At 46.7% G+C, this 1,147-nt stretch overlaps 1 protein-coding gene across 1 annotated transcript in view; it reads right to left on the minus strand.

Annotated features, from left to right (window-relative positions):
* Nucleotides 1–1,147, minus strand: part of LOC126051738 (uncharacterized) — a 75,434-nt gene that overhangs the window by 20,991 nt on the left and 53,296 nt on the right. The gene's annotated exons all lie outside the window — the stretch shown is intronic.

Here is a 1,147-nt window from a genome sequence, read left to right on the forward strand (position 1 = left end):
TGGACAGTTGGTCCGCAAATGCCTGGAAAACAGGAAAGGTAGATTTAAGCAAGAGCATGAAATCATAAGTGCGCTTTGCAAAAGCTTTTCTCCCTGCTTACAAACATGCCTCCTAAGTCTAAATAAACAGGATGCCAATAATATTCCCTAATTCACCCTAAATTTTGCATCTTGAAATCACGGCTGCCTTGCTCCAGACCTGACCCTGCTACACATGGAAGAGCAAATCTAATAAAACAGGAGCTGGGAAGAAAATGGGAGCAGGGATAAAGTGTCAAACAGGTTTTGCCTTGCTTTTGCTGAGACTCTGGATCGTGCCATCGAATAATCTCCCCAGAGGCGAGAGAAAAGCCCCGATATCGGATGACCTTAAAGCACAAACTCTGATTTCCCAATCCTCGTTTTTTAGTTTAACGATGAGGCCAGTTGTGACGAAGTGCCGGGCATTGCTTTGATGTGGATTTATTGATACCCCTGTTAAAAGGCTAAGTGGAGGGGAGCAAGCCAGGCATTAAATAGAAGCGGACAGCTCGGGAAGCAAAGCAGGCATACTCGTGTGACCGGGAGCTTGGTTTTCATGAAATGAAATTTACGGATGTTCAACACGTTAAAAGCAAAGCATGGAAACTGCAAAATAATTCGTTGTGCAACCCTCGTCAACACCTCCCCCTTCCCCAAACTGTATTTGATGGCCCAGGGGCTGATCCTATTGTCCCTAGGGGTTTTAGGAGCTTTCTCACTGATGTTGATGCTTCTCTGCGCCTCCCTGACAAATTTTACTCCCATTCCTTAAGATCAGATGTACATGATATGGCACAGAGCAAAAAAATAAAAGCAGCTGCCCTCCCAAATCCCTAGCGATCGAGCCAAAACTGATGCAACCCCCGCCCCCCAACAACCCCAGAAGACACAGATCCTGCAAGCTGGGGATGGACAACTTGAATTTTCCTACATCCCGGTGGTCTGATATCTAGCAACCATCACTGCGCAAGACCAGGTCTCTGGTGGCTTGAATGTCCCATCCTCTCCGGAGGTCTATTTGCATCCCGTGATGCCTTTCTGCTCCCAAAGTCAATCAGTGTCACCCAAAATACATTTTAACCTGGGAGCTACAAAGCGTTTGGCAGTAGGCGTCGATACGATGGTT

Source organism: Accipiter gentilis, chromosome 28, assembly GCF_929443795.1.
Source record: "Accipiter gentilis chromosome 28, bAccGen1.1, whole genome shotgun sequence".
Classification (NCBI taxonomy): domain Eukaryota; kingdom Metazoa; phylum Chordata; class Aves; order Accipitriformes; family Accipitridae; genus Astur; species Astur gentilis.